Source organism: Bombyx mori, chromosome 19 (genome assembly GCF_030269925.1).
Source record: "Bombyx mori chromosome 19, ASM3026992v2".
In the NCBI taxonomy this organism is placed as follows: Eukaryota; Metazoa; Arthropoda; class Insecta; order Lepidoptera; family Bombycidae; genus Bombyx; species Bombyx mori.
The window spans coordinates 7624217-7647311 of record NC_085125.1 but is presented as its reverse complement, the minus strand read 5'-3'; the positions used below and the strand labels follow the sequence as shown (position 1 = coordinate 7647311).

The following is a 23095-nucleotide window of genomic DNA, read 5'->3' as shown; positions in this document are numbered from 1 at the left end:
GCTTTAGTCAGAACTTTCGATCTTGTTCGAAAGTAATAACATACTTGAACGGTTCTCGTAAAATTGCATTTTATTAGACTATAATCTCGCTAACGGATTAACCAGAAATGGCTAAACAACTAATTGAGATTGCAGTTGAAGTAGCTGGGTCTGCAGGCGAAAATTATGTGAAAATTTATTACGAGAGGTTGGAATCTCAAGAATCAGAAGCGACTCTTTCATTCAACGAATTGTTACATAACGAAGCTAAAATTACGTGTTTCAGATTTCTATTAATGATATCTTTATCATAATACGGGTTCTGTGGTATTGATTTAAAATAGCATTACCCACTCTTCAGACATGGGTATCATAAGATAAGTTTTAGGAGACTAGTGCGAGAAATGACATTAGAGTATTTATTATACCTATTTGCTGCAGTTGCTGATCGGTATTTACTGGTGGTTTTTTTTTTTTTTTTTTTTATATTGTAGGAACCACCGCTCTGCTTATTTGCACCGGCGGTGTTCGAAATATGTACTTAACAAATGTTCACGATTGATTTCTACGATGAAAGAATAACAAAAATAATATAAATAGAAGAATAATATATATGTCGTGGATAACGACTTTTAGTAATATTAAGACGGTGGTTTTGATTATTATTTTAAATGATGAAATGTTGTTTTGATAAATATCACAAAGTGAAGGGTAGACTCCGTAACGCCACAGTATAAAATGGCGGTACGTGGACAGAGTCGTGGCATTCCGATAGAGGCACCCGTCACGTGCGGACGTGCTCATCGTCCACTCGATCGCCCGGTCTTTGTTCGCCCGGCTTTTGTTAGCCCGGCCATTGTTCGCGCGGCCTGTGTTCGTGATACATCTGCCGACCAAGTGTGTTTCCTGGAAGCTTTTATTTGTTTTGTTTTAGTTATTTTTGTGTTCGTGGAACATTTGCCGACAAAGTGTTTTCCTGCAAGTATTTATTTGTTTTGTTTCTTTTTGTAATTTCTGTTTTGTTGTGCTTTTTCTTTGTCTTGTAGTAATCGCGCCGCATTGCCACCTGTGTTCAATAGAACCGCTCAGGTCCGAGAAGTTGGGGCCTCGCCGCAAGGCGAGTGTTTTCAAGACCCGGGGCCGCCCCACCTGGGTACTCAGCGATCATGGACGCTGTATTCGCGGAATTCCTCCGACTTCGCCACCCACAGCTCGCCTCAGAGTTTCTGGCCTTCAAGGCCAATCACACTGCGAGCCCTCTCGAGGACTCCGCCGCGCTCGCTGCTCCTGCGTCGCCTGTACCTGCGTGCAGAGCTTCTGCATTGAGCACCGTAGCCTTTGTCGTGCCTGCCGCTCCCGTGTCGCCTATACTGGCGAGAAAAGCTGCTGCGTCGTCCGCCGTGACCATCGTTTCAGCTGAGCGATCATCCGCGGCCTCCGTCGCGCCTTCTAAAACACCTACACTTGCTCGTAGGTCGCCTGCACCCGCCTCCTCGTGCTCCGACTCTGACTCGGACATGGAGGTCGACCTCGCCCCCGCCTCATCGACGGATGGATTCACCCTGGTACAGAAGGGTAAGAAGCGTGCCGCGGAGTCTCGAGCTCCCGCGGCCGCTAAAATTAGCAAAGCCGTGAACGCGTCACGCCCCCGCCCTCAGACTCCCGTTGCGCCCCCAGCCCGTGCCACTCCGTCGCCGCGTCCGGTGGCACAAAATAAAACCCAGACCCCTCCCCCGGTTATCCTTCAGGAGAAGGCAGCTTGGGATCGAGTTTGCCTGGCCCTTAAAGCCAAAAATATAAATTTCACGAATGCCCGTAACCTCGCGAACGGCATTCAAATTAAGGTTCAAACACCCGACGACCATAGGGCCCTCTCTTCTTACCTCCGTAAGGAACGTATAAGTTTCCATACTTATACGCTCCAGGAGGAGCGCGAACTCCGCGTTGTAATACGCGGAATCCCTAAAGAGTTAGATGTAGAGCTCGTCAAGGCCGATCTGTTAGAACAGGGCTTTCCAGTGAATTCTGTGCACCGTATGCACACCGGTCGCGGTAGGGAGCCATATAATATGGTTCTAGTCACCCTCCAGCCTACCCCCGAGGGTAAGAAAATCTTCAACACACAGACCGTCTGTAGGCTCTCCGGTATCGCCATCGAAGCCCCCCATAAAAAAGGCACTCCTAGCCAGTGCCATAACTGTCAATTGTACGGGCACTCTTCCCGTAACTGTCACGCGCGCCCCCGATGTGTTAAGTGTTTGGGCGATCACGCCACAGCCCTCTGCGCTCGCGACCAAAAAACCGCGATGGAACCGCCTAGCTGCGTCCTGTGTCGAACACAGGGTCACCCCGCGAATTACCGTGGTTGCCCCCGAGCCCCTAAAATAAATCGCCGCGTCGCCCGCCAAAACCGCCTCCGAGCTTCCGGCCCAGACATCAAAGCCTCGGCACCCTCTGTGTCGCAGGCTAAGCCAGCGTTCGTTCCGGCGGCGGTGCCCAGTGTCTCGGCCTGGGCAAAACCGTTGCCGTACACGAACACGGCTACAACTCCCTCCTCCGCGATTCGTCCCGCCCCCGCAACTCGTCCCTCTCCCGCGACTTGCCCTCCGACCGCGTCCGAAAATCTCGCTTTAGCGATCGACTTCTTTCAGTCGATCAACTTTGAGCGCGTTAACGCTTTGGGCGACGCCATTCGCGCTGCCTCCACTGCACAACACTTTATCGCCGTTGTGCAGGAATACGCCGACGTATACGCGTCATTAAATACGTACGTCCTCCCCTCACTCCGCCGGTAATCAATGGCGTATATAAGTAGAATAAAGCCCCTATCCGTAACGATAGGATTTTTTAACGCTTACGGTCTCGCAAATCAACGTGATCAGGTTTCTGACTTTTTGCGTGACCACCAAATTGATATCTTTTTAGTGCAGGAGACCCTACTTAAGCCCGCGCGCCGTGACCCTAAAATCGCGAACTATAACATGGTCAGGAACGACAGGCTCTCTGCCCGTGGTGGTGGTACCGTCATTTACTATAGAAGAGCCCTGCATTGCGTCCCGCTCGATCCTCCCGCGCTCGCTAATATCGAAGCATCAGTGTGCCGAATCTCACTGACGGGACACGCGCCGATCGTTATCGCGTCCGTTTATCTTCCACCGGATAAGATCGTTCTAAGCAGTGATATCGAGGCGCTGCTCGGTATGGGGAGCTCTGGAATTCTGGCGGGCGACCTAAATTGTAAACACATCAGGTGGAACTCACACACCACAACCCCGAATGGCAGGCGGCTTGACGCGTTAGTCGATGATCTCGCCTTCGATATCGTCGCTCCGCTAACCCCGACTCACTACCCGCTAAATATCGCGCATCGCCCGGATATACTCGACATAGCGTTATTAAAAAACGTAACTCTGCGCTTACACTCGATCGAAGTAGTTTCAGAGTTAGATTCAGACCACCGTCCCGTCGTTATGAAGCTCGGTCGCGCTCCCGATTCCGTTCCCGTCACGAGGACTGTGGTGGATTGGCACACGCTGGGCATCAGCCTGGCTGAATCTGATCCACCATCGCTCCCGTTTAACCCGGACTCTATCCCGTCTCCTCAGGATACTGCTGAAGCCATAGACATCTTAACGTCACACATCACCTCGACATTAGATAGGTCATCGAAACAAGTTGTAGCGGAGGACTTCCTTCAGCGCTTCAAATTGTCCGACGATATTAGGGAACTCCTTAGAGCTAAGAACGCCTCGATACGCGCCTACGACAGGTATCCTACCGCGGAAAATCGTATTCGAATGCGTGCCCTACAACGCGACGTAAAGTCTCGCATCGCCGAAGTCCGAGATGCCAGATGGTCTGATTTCTTAGAAGGACTCGCGCCCTCCCAAAGGTCTTACTACCGCTTAGCTCGTACTCTCAAATCGGATACGGTAGTAACTATGCCCCCCCTCGTAGGCCCCTCAGGCCAACTCGCGGCGTTCGATGATGACGAAAAAGCAAAGCTGCTGGCCGATACATTGCAAACCCAGTGCACGCCCAGCACTCAATCCGTGGACCCTGTTCATGTAGAATTAGTAGACAGTGAGGTAGAACGCAGAGCCTCCTTGCCACCATCGGATGCGTTACCACCCGTCACCCCGATAGAAGTTAAAGACTTGATCAAAGACCTACGTCCTCGCAAGGCTCCCGGTTCCGACGGTATATCTAACCGCGTTATTAAACTTCTACCCGTCCAACTCATCGTGATGTTGGCATCTATTTTCAATGCCGCTATGGCAAACTGTATCTTTCCCGCGGTGTGGAAAGAAGCGGACGTTATCGGCATACATAAACCCGGTAAACCAAAAAATCATCCGACGAGCTACCGCCCGATTAGCCTCCTCATGTCTCTAGGCAAACTGTATGAGCGTCTGCTCTACAAACGCCTCAGAGACTTCGTCTCATCCAAGGGCATTCTCATCGATGAACAATTCGGATTCCGTACAAATCACTCATGCGTTCAACAGGTACACCGCCTCACGGAGCACATTCTTGTGGGGCTTAATCGACCAAAACCGTTATACACGGGAGCTCTCTTCTTCGACGTCGCAAAAGCGTTCGACAAAGTCTGGCACAATGGTTTGATTTTCAAACTATTCAACATGGGCGTGCCGGATAGTCTCGTGCTCATCATACGGGACTTCTTGTCGAACCGCTCTTTTCGATATCGAGTCGAGGGAACCCGCTCCTTCCCACGACCTCTCACAGCTGGAGTCCCGCAAGGCTCTGTCCTCTCACCCCTCCTATTTAGCTTATTCGTCAACGATATTCCCCGGTCGCCGCCGACCCATTTAGCTTTATTCGCCGACGACACGACTGTTTACTATTCTAGTAGAAATAAGTCCCTAATCGCGAAGAAGCTTCAGAGCGCAGCCCTAGCCCTAGGACAGTGGTTCCGAAAATGGCGCATAGACATCAACCCAGCGAAAAGTACTGCGGTGCTATTTCAGAGGGGAAGCTCCACACGGATTTCCTCCCGTATTAGGAGGAGGAATCTGACACCCCCGATTACTCTCTTTAGACAACCCATACCCTGGGCCAGGAAGGTCAAGTACCTGGGCGTTACCCTGGATGCATCGATGACATTCCGCCCGCATATAAAATCAGTCCGTGACCGTGCCGCGTTTATTCTCGGTAGACTCTACCCCATGATCTGTAAGCGGAGTAAAATGTCCCTTCGGAACAAGGTGACACTTTACAAAACTTGCATAAGGCCCGTCATGACTTACGCGAGTGTGGTGTTCGCTCACGCGGCCCGCACACACATAGACACCCTCCAATCCCTACAATCCCGCTTTTGCAGGTTAGCTGTTGGGGCTCCGTGGTTCGTGAGGAACGTTGACCTACACGACGACCTGGGCCTCGAATCAATTCGGAAATACATGAAGTCAGCGTCGGAACGATACTTCGATAAGGCTATGCGTCATGATAATCGCCTTATCGTTGCCGCCGCTGACTACTCCCCGAATCCTGATCATGCAGGAGCCAGTCACCGTCGACGCCCTAGACACGTCCTTACGGATCCATCAGATCCAATAACCTTTGCATTAGATGCCTTCAGCTCTAATACTAGGGGCAGGCTTAGGGACCCCGGTAACCGTACTCGTCGAACTCGACAAAGAGGTCGACGTGCAACCTAACCCATGCATCAGCCCGCTGAGTTTCTCGCCGGATCTTCTCAGCGGGTCGTGATTCCGATCCGGTAGTAGATTAATTCGCGAAACAATTGCTCTTGAGTTGTTAGGTCTCCTTCGGAGGCGCTCGGGCAGTTGTTAGCAAATCCCACCCCTCTTGGCTGAGCCTTTGCTCGCCCACCTGTCCTGGTGAAACTGGAAAGGCCTTCGGGCCACCAGTAAACTTTAAAGAGTCGTGGCATTCCGTGTCAGACAGTCATTCCGTCCGTCTCAGTCAGTGAGTCAGTCGGTCTGTCGGTATGTGCAACGAAACTGTCGGTTTACCCTGTCATTGTGAAACTTGTGTGTGTTGAGTTTCAATAATTATTATTGAAAAGTTTTATTGACTAAACTGAGTTCAATCGAATACGAGTGATGACGGAACCTACCGCTCAGCCATCCCTAGCGCTGCGCCGACATATATTATTTATATTATATAAATAGAATAATAATATATATAGAAGAATATAAATAGAAGAAAAAAGAAGAATAATAAAAATAAACTCGCAAAATTATAATTTGCGAATTTACTGGTGGTAGGACCTCTTGTAAGTCCGCACGGGTAGGTACCACCACCCTTCCTATTTCTGCTGTGAACCAGTAATGCGTTTCGGCTTGAAAGGTGGGGCAGCCCTTGTACTGTTAAAACTGTGACCTTAGAACTCATATCTCAAGGTGGGTGGCGGCATTTACGTTGTAGATGTCTATGGGCTCCGGAAACCAATACACCACCAGGTGTGCTGTGAGCTCGTCGAAAAATCTAAGCAATAAAAAAAACCACGTCTGGCACTCGGGGACTGCCGCGGTAAAACTATTGCATAGCATTTTTTATTAACTTATGCAATTATAATTAGAGAATAATAATTTAATATTAAAATAATAATAAAATAAGACCACGCTATATTTATAAACATTAACAAAAGCAAAACATTAACTGTCCCTTTCACACTCATAAGCTAGACGGCGCGAGAGAGAAGATGGGCAGACTTTTCACGATACGTATGCAGTGCGACGTCACGTTGCGCGCTTATTCACAATTACTACACAAGCGCAACGTGTGAATGTGTTGAACGCGAGCTACATGGTAGGCGAAGTTAGGTTTTAGGTTAGTGTTAGGTATTTTCGTTACGGAATTTCTTGATTTGGTCGCCGCGTTCAGTCCCCGCGATAAAAGCTATGCAATAGCTTAAAAAAGTAATGGAGAAGGTTACTAACAACTGGTTATTATCTTGTTCTGTTTATCTTATCTCCTCTGTTCGTCGTGTTCCCCAGTGCTGAAGATCGTGACCTTTACGGAGTACACACGTAAAAGTTTTCTTGGGAAAATTACTAGTAATGGCGTCCGCGTACCGCGTCCTTCCACAGCAGAATTGCAGAGGCGATTTAGTTTCTCTGGGCTACTAGCCCTAGTTTGAATTAGTTGACGGCCGCCCGTAGCTCGGCTTATATTTTTACGGCTGGGCTTACTGGCTGGGCTGGCATACCGACGCCAACCCTCCTCTTTTCTCCGGGCTTGGGACCGGCAATGGCAGGCTTATCTTATCTATAGACAATATTAGCCATCGAACTCATGCTATGAGGATTTCGACTTCAAGAATAAAGTTGGGAAGCACCATTTCTGTATTATGAAATAGCCGAGTTAGTAATTCAATAAATCTTTTAAATAAACCTATAAAACGATTACTTTTAAATTTAATTTTACGGCGCAGATAAGGGAACGAGCTCATGGTTGACGGGCCCACCTCGAAACATGAGATTAGACAGCTGTTTCAAATCGGAACCAATGTTTCACGGCAGAAATAAGTAGAATAGTGGCAACTTACCCTATCCCCTAGGACCAGTAGATGCCGGCTAGTGACCGCAATTAGCTGCTATAATAATACTAAGGGCAGATACCAAAAGGCCGAGATAGGGGTGATGTTCTTCTAAGCCACACAGCCAATTAATATATATTTTCTTAACAAACAGGCAATAATCAAAAAGATAGAACTTGAATTTCTCAGAAGACTAACAGCCTGTGGTCTTAAAGTTTCAGTCTTGGAGTTTCAATTATTTCTATGTGAAGTGAACAAACAGTATATAAATGTATTATTCAGGTTCATTGTTGTTTTAAATTTCTGATAACAAAAGTTTACTATGTAGGTACTCAACACAAAGTTTAAAGGTCGAGAAAGTTGGCAGTGGTTGAATTTGTAGATACACATTTTAGATTAGAGCTAATTCCGAGGTCAATTAATGCCTTGAGCAGTTAATAAATAAATGGTTAATAGGAGCTAAGTTTGGACTTGATTTAATATTCTCTCTTTGAAATATGTATAATAGGTAAAGTTCTTATAAAATCGAATCTTTAAAATTATGTCGAATTTGTTTTCGTTTGTGGTCAGTGAACCTAACATGATTCCGCTGTGTGTCTGACACGTATAAATGTTATGGCTTAATTATTGATTTAAATTATTAGTTTAGTTAGTTTGAGCATTATTATGGTTCCATCTATCTAGGTTCTAGACTATACTTCTATATTCACAGATTTCGCCAAAGCTACACACAATAGATAGATAATATTAATACAACGTTATTTATTATATTATCAATTTGACCACAGACTTTAACAATAACAAAAGAGCTTAACGTGGCCTAATGGATAAGACGTCCGGTGCATTCGTGTTGAAGCGATGCACCGGTGTTCGAATCTCGCAGGCGGGTACCAATTTTTCTAATGAAATACGTACTCAACAAATGTTCACGATTGACTTCCACGGTGAAGGAATAACATCGTGTAATAAAAATGAAACTCGAAAAACTATAATTTGCGTAATTACTGGTGGTAGGACCTCTTGTGAGTCCGCGCGGGTGGGTACCACCACCCTGCCTATTTCTGCCGTGAAGCAGTAATGCGTTTCGGTTTGAAGGGTGGGGCAGCCGTTGTAACTATACTTGAGACCTTAGAACTTGTATCTCAAGGTGGGTGGCGCATTTACGTTGTGGATGTCTATGGCCTCCAGTAACCACTTAACACAAGGTGGGCTGTGAGCTCGTCCACGCATATTATAGCAATAAATAAAAAAAATTTTTTTTGCCTGTGTTTGTGTCAAATACACGGTTTTGCGTGTAATGATTTTTTTATTGATTTAATGTATTTTTTAAGCATAATTAAAAAAAAATTAGCATTCTGCACTCCTCCTTCTCTATATTCCCTATAAGTGTGGAAAATTTCATACTCCTCCATCCGCGCCATTTTCGTAAAAAGGGTACAAAGTTTTTGCTTCACGTATTAATTTATAGATAGTACTGCGGTATTTTCTTAATATTATAGTAATCGCGAGTGGCAAAAATAATTTATGCTAATTTGAAGGGTAACATCTAAGTGTTAGACACGGGCTTGACTGTGCCCCTGATATTGACGCCTATTTATACAATAGGGCAACATATTTTTTTATTGCCCTTGTATGCATTCGAGCATACGACCCACCTGATGGTGAATGGTTACCGTCGCCCATGACTTCAGCAACGCCAGGGGCAGAGCCAAGCCGTTGCCTCCCGTCAAATACTCTCCACAAGCCTCGTTTGAAGAAGGACATGTCATAGCGCTCGGTTACGGCTTAATACCGCGTTTTTGATTTTCATTATAATTATTGTTTTTCTGACGTTTCGAATAATTTACGCTTATTGTGGTCACGGACAGTGGTCGCCGTAAAAGTATTTTTAATGTTATATATAGGTAGTATTATTCACCTGTATCTTAATTCCCAATAAGGTTCAAATCTAAACGGGCCGTTGAAAATTCACAATTTAATTTTGTTTCCATCCCTTTGATTCATACTTTTCCTAAAAGTTTATTCATTGAAATTCTAAAACGGTATAACACAAACGATGATTCTACGGTATTGCGTATGCCCGCGGGACAGGTCGTCCGTAGGTATTTACAATAAAGATTCATGAATTACAACGGATGCGTGGGTCAATGTAATAAAGGAAAAAAAATATACACAATTTTTCTTCTCCATTTAAGAAAATAATTATGTAAAATTCTTAAATGAAATATACAATATTATGTTAATAAAAATCCTTCGCTTACAAAGTATTTAATTAATGCTGTGTTCTAGATATTTTTAATTATATTTTTTTAAGCTATTCAATCGGTTGGCTTTCTACGATTCTCTGTGGTATTTTCAAATTAAAGGGTATTAGAAGAGTTTCGATTTAAATATCGAACCTATCGAACCTTTAATTCGAAACTTTGAGAATGTGTAATTGCTTTGCTTTAGATATAATAAGAAGAAGCCGGTTTTGTGAAGGGTAGAGGCACGCGTGAGCAAATTCTTAACGTGAGGCAGCTAATCGAGAAGGGTCGCGAATACAACGTTCCATTCATCATGTGTTTCATCGACTACAGCAAGGCTTTTGATTGTGTCAACTGGAGTTCCTTGTGGAAGGTATTGAATGTTCTTGGTGTACCCAATCATCTGATAGTGCTGGTACAGAGCCTGTATATCTACAGTCAGGGAGTTGTCAGAATCGATGAAGCTGTGTCCCAACCGTTCTGTTTTGGAAAAGGTGTCCGGCAGGGTTGCATACTGTCACCTATACTTTTTAATGCATATGGAGAGTACATCATGCGGCAGACTTGTGAAGATTGGTCGGGAGGTGTGCGCATTGGTGGAGCTCATATTACAAATCTCCGATATGCCGATGACACGACCCTGCTAGCTGCAGACGAACCTGAAATGTCTCTTTTCTTCAGCAAAATGGAACGTATCAGCAACAGCCTAGGCCTCTCCATAAATAGATCAAAAACGAAATTAATGGTGGTGGATCGAGCAAATGTTCTAAGATTGAATGGGGCGCTTGGATTAGAGGTTGTAGACGAATTCGTGTATCTCGGGTCCTGCATCAGCAACAAAGGCTCATGTGAAACTGACGTGCGCCGACGTATCGGAATGGCTAAAAGTGCGATGTCTCAGCTACAGAAGATCTGGAAGAATAGAGGGATAGGCCTGAAAACTAAAACCAGACTGGTGCGGACTCTTGTTTTCTCTATCTTCTTGTATGGAGCTGAGACATGGACGTTGAAAGCAGCAGACCGAATGCGCATCGATGCTTTCGAAATGTGGTGTTGGAGACGCATGCTAAGAATTCCGTGGACAGCCTTTCGGACTAACGTGTCGATATTGAAGCAACTGGGCATCAAAATCAGACTGTCTACTGTATGTCTGAAGCGGATCCTCGAATATTTTGGTCACATTGCGAGGAAAGACGGCGATAACCTGGAAAAACTTATGATCACAGGGAAAGTTGAAGGCAACAGATCTAGAGGCCGCAGCCATACTCGTTGGTCCGATCAGATCCGCACCGCTTTGGACAGTACAGTGTACAGCGCGCTGCATGACGCCGTGGACAGGGGAAAGTGGAAAAAGATCCTAAAATTGAAGCTCATGGGTGATGGTGGTCACGACCCTCAGACATGAGGAACGCGACTCGAGGAGGAGGAGATATAATAAGCGTGGCGATGTCAAGACATGTAGGTTCACAAAACAGAACTGAAAATATGAAGAGAAATAAGTCAACTAATTAATGAAAAGGGGTACAAATGCGTCGGTATGTCGGTATGGTAATTGGTATCGCCTAGGAGTTTCAGGAGGCATTTCAGTCTTTTCCCCCGCGGCGTCACTCGCGGTACGATAATAACCGCGGTTAACATCGCCGGACTCAGCTATCAATAATAAAATTTAATGTTTCTGAAGCAAAGGGAGGACGGGTCGCTAGTATATAATAAATTATAACATTATATATCAGACTATATTTGACAATCAATTGATTTAATCAATAAATTGATTGTTATTCTGTAATTGATTGATTATTGTATTCATAATTAAATTTAATTAAATTTTAATATTTCGATCATAGATTTGAAGTAAGCTGTACTTCAGATCGTGATACAGTGACTAATTTAGAATTACATATTCGCGTGGTTATGATAAGATTGTCGTTTGCCTCAATTAAATTAACTTGGTATTGATATATTATTAATATCACCAAAAATTATAAAAATATTAATAAATAGAAAAAAAAAACAAGTTATTTATTGCTGAGAATCGAGATAAAAGCTCAATTCAGTTTACTTCGGACACAGATTACCTCACAAAGGCCCATAATGTATAGGACTATTATTAGCCGCATTAATATTTCCAATGTTCTTCGTTTTTGTATTGTTGCCTCAATATAATGTATACATATTTTGTGTATATATTGTTATTTGTAAGTCGTTAGATGTCTTGTAAAAGATATGATTACACATTTCAGATTACATCTTTTTTATTATTGCTTAGATGGGTGGACGGGCTCATAGCCCACCTGGTGCTAAGTGGTTACTGGAGCTCATAGACATCTACAATGTAAATGCGCAATCCACCTTGGGATATAAGTTCTAAGATCTCAGTATAGTTACAACGGCTACCCCACCCTTTAAACCGAATCGCATTACTGCTTCACGGCAGAAATAGGTGGGGTGGTGGTACCTACCCGTGCGGACTCACAAGAGGTTCTACCACCAGTCAAAGTCACCACCAGTCTCTGAACTACTAAAAGATTTAATATGCATTTCTTATATTATAACATTTTAACTACATATTTCGACTATTGAAATAACACGATCGGACCGCGTTTAATTTGGTAACTTTACACTTTACTTGCTTACTCATTTAAATGAATGCGGATAGAATATAAATTTCGCAATATCATAAATTGTAATTTTTTCACACGTGGTAACTTTTACGTGATAACTTTTACGATTATCTTGTTTGCATATTTATATTTAACTAGCTGGCCAGGCAGACTTCGTAGTGCCTCAATCGATAAATAAAATACCTAAGCTTTTGTATAAAATAAACTTAAAACAAACAAAAGGAAACTGTCATACGGGGGACACATCAAAGGAAAAACAAAAATTTTATTTTTATTTAATTCCGAGCATTTTCATATTTATCTAAATTTAAAAGTTAGATTAATATGAAAATGCTCGGAATTAACCTTCTCTGAACTTCCATAAATAATTGAAGACCAAAATTAGCCAAATCGGTCCAGCCGTTCTAGAGTTTTAGCGAGACTAACGAACAGTAATTCATTTTTATTTATATTAGATAAGTTGTGATTTTCGGTCGTTACGACGAAACAGCGATCTGACGAAAACCCGTTTAGATCCCATGATAAAAGGGGCTCCATGGAGGTACACTGTGATGTCAGGATTCATGGAGTGATAAAATTAATTTGACGAAGAATGTGGAGCTCGTAAAATGAAAAACATGTGTACTGCTTTTGTTTTCTTTAACGTGTATTTGGCATTTTTTTATTTGACCGTCTCATTAGTGGCGTCGATAAAGACATGACTCTCTAGTGAATTTCAACACGATTACAAATGCAAATAGACTTGCACACGCACAGCATTTGACACAACGTGAAAATCAGTTACGTTTTGCAATGAAATGAAATGAAACCTGAGTTGATAGTCACAAGTATAGAGATCCGAAATGTTGTGAAATTTTAATTTTTAAACTTGATTACAATTTAATTGTAGAGTTTTATTATCGATTGTACACTGTTGTAAATAAAATAACGTATTATTCTTAATTAATATTTAAAATGATGAATATATTAGATAATCTAATCAAACATTGGCAACGAAATCATTGAGCGTGGTAATGAAACAAAAAAATTCATAATAAATGCATTATTTGTTGTTGACTTCTAGTTTAATTCTAAGACGGTTTAAGTCTATATTTATATATGTCTGTAATCTTCTATCTGAGAAATCAAACCTTCAATAATATCAATGCATACATCTATGGTTTCTGCTTATGTATTTTTTTATGTAAATTAGATCTGGTTGTGTCGTGAAAGTTATTCAACTCTATCTTACCGTATTATTATCTGTGTTGTCAATTATTTTACCTTAGAACAGAAAGCTTAGTTTAAAACAGAGCTTTTCGAAACAAAAGACGTCAGGCGAATTGATAAGATAAATATTAAGAACACGAAAGCAAAGTACTAAAGATTATCTATCTTTAGACTAAGCTTTGGAAGGGTGTGTAACAATAAGTTGAAGGTTTTGTATTTAGGAGCCAGTCTATGGGCAGCAGTAACAGATTATTAATAAGTGATATTTTTTATTGTTATAAAAGGTAGATGAGCTAATGGCCTAAAAGGCGATAAGCAATCGCCGTCTGCAAAGGAGATGGTGATGATGAATCATCTCAAAGCGTTTGTCAGAGACTCCATATGGAAAATACGGCAAAAACACAAAAGGAACCAAATTTATTTCTATGTATTAAGTCTTTGTGTAGACCCAGAGATTCCAAAAGGTCAGTGAGATCGGGATTATCAACAGTTCGAAAGGTGCTCTCTTCTCTATGGAGCCAGATAGAAGTAACTGATGCTTGGAGCTCGGAACCAGAGATGGAAGCAGTACTCCTTGCGAGGTTGGAGTTGTACTTTGTAAGTCTTTAAGTAATATGTCTTTGTTCTTACTTTAAATAACGTTTTGCTCTGTTGGGGAATCTCAGAATATTCCATTTCAATAAAGCGGCACGACACGAGAACCCTCTCATCGTGGCCGCCGGTAACTACATTCCCGATCCTGCGGACAGAATGGAAAGCAGTCGACGTCGCCCCAAACACGTCTTCTCGGATCCTCCCGATTCATTAAGGGTGCTTCTAGGTACCTCAAACACCGGTCATCGTCCTCGCCGAACCCGTCGCTTGCGACGAAGGGCTCGACAAGTAAATTGACCCTCAGACACAGCCCACTGAGTTTCTCGCCGGATCTTCTCAGTGGGTCGCGTTTCCGATCCGGTGGTAGATTCTGCGAAGCACGGCTTTTGCTAGGGTTCGTGTTAGCAACGTCGTCAGGTTTGAGCCCTGTGGGCTCACCTACTAGTTAGTAGGGTAGGTAGGCTTAGGTAGGGAAAAAATAAATAGAATATTAGAAGCCAACGTTCCATGTGACTCCGATACTGAACATAGCTTGAAATTTCGACTTCAATAATACCCCTTGAAAGTTTATCAGGCATAATCTATGGAATTGCGACTTCCTGAACAAGAAATCAAGATTTAATTACATTAATTTCACTAATCTGTTCAAAACGTCTATGATACGAATGTTTTTATTTGTCTGGTCTTTGAATTACTACTTTGGGAATTTTATAAAAGATTTCAGGAGTCATAAATTACCATAAATTGAAGTTATACATAGCTCAACAAATTGATTCATTTTAGAATTGGTCATATAGTTCAACAATATACCAGTCATCTGTAGTATTGTCACCGAAGTATGGTCAGACTTTTCTAGCAGTTCATAAAAATGATTTAAAATGAAGCTTTTATGTTCTAATTTGTCTTACTAAAGCTATAATAGCCACTTCTTCATACAGTTAAACTTTCCGATGCTACTTTGCTGTAGTAATAGCTTTAATAACATAGTAAACTGACAATTAATTTCAAATTAATAAGTAAATAGATGAAACAGTGAGCTTGTTGAACTGTTTGCCATTTTATTTACATAAATAAGAAATCTGAAAAAGTTCCTAGTAATATTTGCCTGAGACAAAAAAAATATTTTATTGGAATGGATTTTTTTCTACGACATGCACAGCATTGTATTTTGAGATGGTTTTCAAAATGATTGTATTTTATTAGTATTAATCATCAGAACTTGGAACGTCTGATGGTCACTGGGAAAGTAGAAGGAAAACGTCCTAGAGGCCGGAGCCCCAAACGTTGGTCCGACCAGATCTCCGAGCAAACCAGCGGACCACTTAGCGCTGCACTACACCAGGCAACGGACCGGAACCGATGGAGGCTGACAGTCGACAAGCTAAAACGGAGTCACGATCCTCAGCAATGAGGGAGAGATGGAGAAGAAGAAGAATCATCAGAACGAGGATATAATTATCAGCCTTTTGGGCATGTTATTAATTTATAAATTTCTTTTACCATGATATACTGGTTTCTATTGTAAGCTTTGTCTTTTAGCTCGAACTGTTGGTTAAGTTGATCGCGTTTCGAGACTCGGTTTAAAATTTCAAACATGCCTTTATGTTTCCCTTGTAACGTTCGTACTACATCATGCCAAAACATTTTTATCTCCATTGATACAGAATAGATTAAATGTTGCGAACACGAATATTTTAGGATTTGAATTCTAGGCTTATTTGTTTAATATTCTGTGTTGCAAAAGAAGGTTCTCAATTTTTCTGATTTTTTACTTCCATGACGGAAGCTAAAGTCGAAAAGTAAGAGAATAATCGTCAATCAGCTTGTTTTAAATCAGTTTTAAATGCTGCAACCGCATATTAGAATAAAGTAACAGTGAAAATAATTTGTAGAACTAACTAGATATACATTATATTAAATGAAATTCGTCTCTTTCCTTTCTTAATCAAAACTTCGAGTATTTTATAAGAAATACGTTATTAAATCTATACTAATATTATAAAGAGGAAATATTTGTTTGTTTGTTTGTATTGAATAGGCTCCGAAACTACTGAACCGATTTGAAAAAATCTTTCACTGTTTGGAAGCTACATTATTCTCGAGTGACATGGGCTATAATATGTTTTGAAAAAATTAAGGATCCTTACTAAAACTCAGATAATGGTAAAAAAATTACCTAAAATATTTTTTACATCGCGTGTTCTGCGAAAACTATTGATGATAGAATAAAATAATGTACTACCACTTTGTAGAACACATTATTATTTACATAAAGTGTCGACAGCATATGTCTAACTATTATAGTTATGCCGCAATAAGTGTTCTTTTATTTAAAAAAAATAAAACGAAGTCGTTGAAATTTTTGTTAAAGACCCGAGCGGAGCCGGAGCGGGTCGCTAGTCGTCTTATTTATAAGAAGCCATTTTAGTTAGGAAATACGTTCCTCTTCGTGTTCTATCTTTCGCCTCAGGGATTCAAGCCGCCAACATCGCCCGACCTAATGTATTTCACTTATATAAGTATTATAAATAAAGGGATAATTCCTTTATAATAATAAAAACAATGATTGTTCAAAATTTCCATTCAGTGTTTGATGTAATCATTAAGTTGTGTTTATCAGCTCGAGGCAATCCGGAAATATTTTTACACGTGTAAATTACCCTTAACACGGAATACCCGGTCATATTTATGTTCCATTACAAAATATTTTGTTCTCTTTGTGTTTTTAGGAGAGCATACCTACGAAACGGTTTGTTTATTTTTATTGGTGATTAAAGTTTTCTTAATTGGTCGAAGTAATTTGGCTTCTACATAATATGCTAAGTAAATGTTTCGTTTTTAAGTGACGATATTTTTGTAGTGCTTTTGCTATCGGAGTTTACTGCTTAGAAAATGGTTTCATTTCAAGACTGGTACAATTTGATGGGCAGTAAAATCGAGTCTTAAAAGCGTTCTCTTTTTCATTCAAATTTACTTATCAAACAACATCAAACAGGCTAGATATCAAACTGAACTGTATTCGATTGTGATGATTAATTTAGTGCCTAGATTAACAAAATTCTAGTAGACATTTTTATTTTACTGCGTATTAAGAGTGTACCAGAATTTGACGGCAGATAGTAGCACATATTATTACATTATTTTTGTTAATTTTTTATCGAATTTATTTATGAAAAGAATTATTAAAGTGTCTACTTTCTTAATACGCTTTTATTAGCTTCAGACGTGTGTATCTTAGTATGTAACGGAATATTTGAACATGATTTTGACCCCCTTCAACACGCCGGATTAACTCGAAATTTGGTATACTTATACTTAAAGAACTGATGACAATTCATTATTAAAAAAAATATTGTAAAAATTGAACTTCAACTAAAAAATAGAAAATAAATTTTAATAAAGTTGAATTAAAAATAGTGTAGCAAAAAAATGACTTTATTGTAAAAAAGCGTGGGGTGCTTTTCAGGATATTATCAAAATAACCCTTCTACTCATATCTGCTCATAAAATATTTATAACTACTTGTACCATGCACCCCACGATTTTTTTACAATAAAAACTTTCTTTTTCAATTGATTCAATTTCATTCGAATTTTTTACATATTTTTTTTATACGAAATTTATACTTTCTTTATTAGAAGAAATGCATTTATTTATCTCCTTTTCTATTGAATATTTGATGACAATCGCAGTCAAATAAAACTCCAAACGTGCATCGGAGGTGTTACTCAAATTCTTTTAATATGATCCTGCACGTGAAAACTAAATTAGCTATGTTATTTGGCACAGAATATCATAGATAGTCAACAATTGATAAAACGAGGTCGGGCTAGATTCTCGGTTCGATTATTATCATTGTTCTAATTCCAATTAAAGTTTGGGTATACGTAACGCTGTTCTTGTCTTGTAAGCTGTTTCCTGGAATTATAACACAGAAACAATCAATTCCACACACAAAAACCACATTAGCACAACACACAAATAACTTTTAATAGAAGCGAACTATATTCGTATAAAAGGATCTTTATCGTTCATTTACACACGGTCTTTGGACGAAAATAGCAAATGTAAATGATCGTACTGGAAAATAAATTAGACTCCAGCAATAAGAACGAGATGCTAATGATCAAATTGGGTCAAATCATATCGCTCGATAGAAGCCGAAGGGCTATCACAAAATCATTAGGAATAGAACGGCAAATTAAAAAAAAAAGGTCCTCAAAGTAAATAAAGTATTACTGTTGATAGGAGGCTGATGAGGTTAAGTGGATAGTAAAAAGTGCTCACCTTGCGGTAGAAGCTTAAAGTCGACGATTTCTCGTCTTTCAATCCAAAACCCATGATTGTTTTGCGTTTGAAAAAGGTAGTATGTGTGTATCAAACCAGACATAACTAATAAGAATGAAGGAGTTCAGGAGAAGGTACTGAAATAATTTCAGCTTAGAGTTTATTTTTACGAGTTAATATTTCGTCGCGTCGTTTTCAATTTAAAAACATGTCACCTGCCATATTGTTCGTGTGAGTAGAATTTATTAGATGAAGGCTGTATTACGTACGGCACGGGCTGTATTTGGTTGTGTCTCTCAACATATCAGATTAAAAACACGAATGGATTCCCTTTACGAAACATCGTCGCAAAAAGGTTTCGAAATTAAATTAAGAATCGATTGTTTCTTCTGCTCTCTCTAAAAAGAAACTCTGATTATTGCGGGCTTTTTTGTATGCCGCCCGATAGACGATGCCTGGATATTGATTACTCAACTTTTTAAATTAAAGTTGGGTGAATGAGCTCATAGATCACCCGCTGTGGTAATGGACCTCATAGACATCATAATCGGAATGCCATCACGGACCTTGAGACATGAGGTCGAGTTCTCAATTGAATTCTATATAACGTTCGGTTCTAATTACAGCACAAGTTAATAGTGGATATTATCAAGTAATTATGAAAGAATCAAGATTTTAACAAATGACTCAGTCTTGAGTACCCAAGTAAAAAGGGCCATTTGTGTGGCGTTTTATTTTCATATAATATATACATACTTTTTTTTTTCTTCATAATTAATTAATGTAATATTATTGTTGTGCGATATAATATTCTCGTTATAATATTTACCATCTCGGAAGCTCTTGCTTTCGATTGAAATCAAAATTTTTTTTATTGCCTTTGTAGGCAGACGGGCATACGGCCCACCTGATGGTGAGTGGTTACCGTCGCCCATGGACTTCAGCAATGCCAGGGGCAGAGCCAAGCCGCTGCCTACCGCTTAATACTCTCCACAAGCCTCGTTTGAAGAAGGACATGTCATAGCGCTCGGGAAACACCGAGGAGGGGAGCTCATTCCATAGCATATAGCAAATATATCATTTTTGCTTTTGTTTGTTTGCAATCTATGAACTTTGTTATTTGGTTGGCGTTTAGCTGTATCCTGTTATACATACATACGGGGTTGGAAAAATCGAGACTAGACAAATGGCCTAGACTCCTAGACTAAGATGTTATGTGCAAGCAATAGAAGTATCAGACACCAAAGATGAAACAGGAGACATTCTCTCGTATAAATCATGGACTGGAATATTGAGCTGGGAGATTTGGTTTCTTTAGCTTCTTACTGTTTCAATGATGTCTTTAACCGGTAATTCTGTGTACAGAAACTGATTGTATACATTCCACATTATCGTCGGATAGTATTCTTTATCCCTTTATCGATAAATGGGAGGATTTTTTATAAATTTAGCTAAGTAGGCACTCGTCACTAGGGTGAAAACAGATTGGCTGCGTACTTTATTCCACTTACAAGCCTGAGTCTTGAGGTAAATCTGAAAGTGTTTGAGTCACTAAGTCAGACAAACGCACTTTCGTTACGTGTCGGTAAGTTATATGGTCGTTCAGGCGTAAATCTATATGATTTTTCATTGCTACGGTAGGCAAACTGGTTTAAGATAAAATAGTGAGTTGTCACTGTCATGGACATTAGCGAATCCTCCTCTAATTCTGTGTAAATAGTTTTAAAATTTCCTTAGAATAGAATAGGTTATGTTTAACTTTAACGTTTTAGTGTGCAAAAATAGACGTATTCGTGACAAAAATAGCTTTCTCATTTTCCGTGCTTCTATGTTCCGTACCGTTCTTATATTGTGACGTAATATGACCCCGTGGGAAGTTGGTGTTTTGGTTGTGTAGACTGATGTATTGTCGCTATATCTCACGCGATTGGTGTTAGCGGATAACTTGACTATATAGATTCTTCAAGTACGCAATTATTTCTTCCAAATAAATTATTTATAAAAAATCGGTTATCTGTAAAGTCGGTTTACTGACGATAGTTGAACGTGACAACGTCATAAGAAAATACTGATGGAATGGTTTCATTTTTGTATAGCAACTGTCCACGCGGATGCATCGCTCACTCAAGTAGGAGAGAGACAGATGTCGAACGCTGCCGAACGCGGAGGCCGATTGTGCCTCTTTGTCGCTCGTTGCGCTTGATGCAACGCCTCAGAGCGAGGTAACGCCGCATGAGTCATGTTTTTCGTGCGTGCAGCCGGCTCCATCGAATTATAAGACGTTGTCACGTCAATAAAAATCTATTGATACATAATTTGTAAGTCTGGTCTTTATCGAGGCTTTATTCAGAAAGCCCCGTTTATAGTGTTGAAGGCTATTTTCAGTTTGATACTATTAATAGATGCGCAATGAACTTACTGTAGCGTATCTCTTAACATGTAGACGTTTCAGTTATTAGCAAATTATGAATACTATCTTTCACATTGAAAATACATTTATTAAAATAGTAGTGTAACGGATAATTTGTACAGTTGAACACGATATTGAGAGGGTATAGCTGAATTTGTTATTATGAGAAATCCATCTTTACGACGCTTTTTATTTGCACTTGAGTGATCATTGTTAAAAAATTGTAGCCAGCTATAATTCAACAAAATAATTTTTCCTAGTTGAAACTAATATAGCCATATATTGTAGTGTAAAAATGACGCCGATCCTGAAGTGAATAATGAAGTACATCAAAATGACTATTTAAATGGTCACCAATATACATATTAATAACATACCAACCCCTTGGGCACGAATAGACAGATTAACCTAAAAGACATTATAAAATAATTCATGAACGGGTGATGGGGCACCTGAGTCACCTAGTTAGGTGATGATTACCGGAGACCATGGACATAACTATATGAATACCGTCACTCATTTTGAGACACGGCTCTCTGATTCTGATAAACAATTGTAAATATTAATTTTTTTCATATTTTAAACTACTGCGATAATTATAGATATCTAGAGATAAAGATAAAGTTATGTACTTAGAATGATTTAATAGTCAGACTCGAAGGATAATTTTGTATTAAAATGGGTTTTGAAGACAAATGGTAACTTGCTAAATTAAACCTCTCAAAAATAGTACTTACAATTAATATCCGAATGTTTGTCTTAAATATGATCATTTATTATTTTTATTGTGGCTATTATACGTATTATGCTCGTAATAAATTGACTTTATCAGTTTCCATATTAGTGAAATGTTAGCTCATATTTCTAACCACAGTCGTATTTCTTTCTTCATGTAGTTCTTTATTCTGTATTTCTAATTATTTGTATATCACATACCGTTCATGTTGAGTCAGGAGGAAACTGTCGGATGCATTATTTCTCTGAAGAAGATGGTCTGGCAGTGTGGGACTCCAATAGCACTGCAACAGAACGTCACGTATTTACTATGGAACCCCATTGACGTCATAGGTCGTTGGTATGCCAAATAAAATGGTTAATTTACGATTTTTCTGATGATACCTCAATCGTTTATCTTAATTTCGATTCAACACTCTGTGGCTAATCATACTGATTTTCAATTTTAAGGCGGTTATAACACACAGAAAAACTGCGTAGACATTAAAAACTAATTTAAGTGATTACATTTTGTCGAGTCACTTGAGCTCATGACGTCATAGTTAAAGTGTAAGGTGTGACTCCCGCTTTTAATGCTGATAATCAATGCACATTTTCTTACTGAAAATCTTACCCAGCTGTGGCCGTAAATAGATTGATTGTGGCGTGCAGCCCTCGATAAATTACATTTAACGTCAAGGTGCAGCTTCGAGTTATCGGGAACGGTCTGGACGCCGAGTATGCTCGATCGTTTTATACGACCTCACCCTTCTTACAGGCTTGCGTTTCTCATGAGTAAACTCAGGCCGACTTTGATAAATGGCATGACATATCTGGTTGTATGTAACTCAATAATATTTGATTATGATTGGAATAATGTTTGAATGAAGAATGAACTTCATAAACTTTATTTTGATTTACATTAATATGTTTCGTTGAATTATTTTGAAGTCATTATTGCCTGGTGGGTAAGAAGTCCAATGCTCTCACAACAAGCGATGCGACCATATCGGTACCCAAAACCCGCAAGTTTAAATGTTACCAAGGAAATGCAGACTTAACACATGTCCAGGAATGACATGAAGGAATAACAAATATAAAAAATACCAACAATTTTTTTAGATTTGCGTAATCACTGTTACTAAGTAGAGCGCATTGTGAGATTGTGCCTATACACAATACAATTGAGGCTTCGGCTCAAAGTAGTTGATGGCATTCATATTGTAATTAATATCTATGGGCTCAGCTAACCACTAAACATCAGTCGGCCATACCCTTCAATGCAATAAAAAGAAACAGTTTTTGTATGTTTTGTACATAATATTATTTTAATTATGTTTTTCAAATTCGTTTTCTTTTTATTGTAGGCGGGAAGACCAGATCACGGCTCACCCAGCGTCTATTGGTTAACTGATCGGACGTCGCAACATGTAAAGCTGCGTTTGCTAATAGTAAACAAGTTTTACGACATTTAATTAGTCGTCGTCGTGGCCTAAAGGATAAAGCG

General features: G+C 40.1%; 1 protein-coding gene across 3 annotated transcripts in view; it reads right to left on the bottom strand.

Moving 5' to 3' along the window:
- Positions 1-23095, bottom strand: part of LOC101743146 (diuretic hormone receptor) — a 204603-nt gene that overhangs the window by 43921 nt on the left and 137587 nt on the right. For 2 of the 3 annotated variants that reach the window (XM_021352745.3, XM_021352744.3), the window contains exon 3: positions 21811-21893. The exons of the other annotated variant lie outside the window; for it this stretch is intronic. The gene's annotated coding sequence lies outside the window, so the exon portion shown is untranslated. The remainder of the gene's footprint in view (positions 1-21810; positions 21894-23095) is intronic. 3 annotated transcript variants of the gene reach the window in all.